Source organism: Zootoca vivipara, chromosome 1, assembly GCF_963506605.1.
Source record: "Zootoca vivipara chromosome 1, rZooViv1.1, whole genome shotgun sequence".
Classification (NCBI taxonomy): Eukaryota; Metazoa; Chordata; class Lepidosauria; order Squamata; family Lacertidae; genus Zootoca; species Zootoca vivipara.
Genome location: NC_083276.1, coordinates 81,853,050 through 81,853,472, shown reverse-complemented (window position 1 = coordinate 81,853,472; position 423 = coordinate 81,853,050).

Below are 423 nucleotides of genomic sequence, written 5' to 3'. Positions count from 1 at the left end.
AGATGCATTTTAAATAAAAGCACACATTCTATTCATGTAAAAACACTAGGCAGGCCATACAAATAACCCAGAGATGCATTTTAAAGAAAAGGACACATTCTACTCTGTAAAAACATGCTGATCCCCGGACCGTCCGTGGGCTGGATTGAGAAGGCGATTGGGCCACATCCGGCCCACAGGCCTGAGGTTACCTACCCCTGTGTTAAGGGATGGAGATATTGCTTTTATGATTTGATTACCTAAAGATAAGATAAGATAAGATATCTTTATTGTCATTGTCCCCTTGCAGGAACAACGAAATTACTCATGTTGTGCTTTGGTTTAAATGACTTTGTGTTTCATATATTGTATTGCGTATTTTACTGCAAGCTGCTTTGAGTGACTTGTACAAAGCGACTTAAGAAGCTTAAATACTACTAGTAA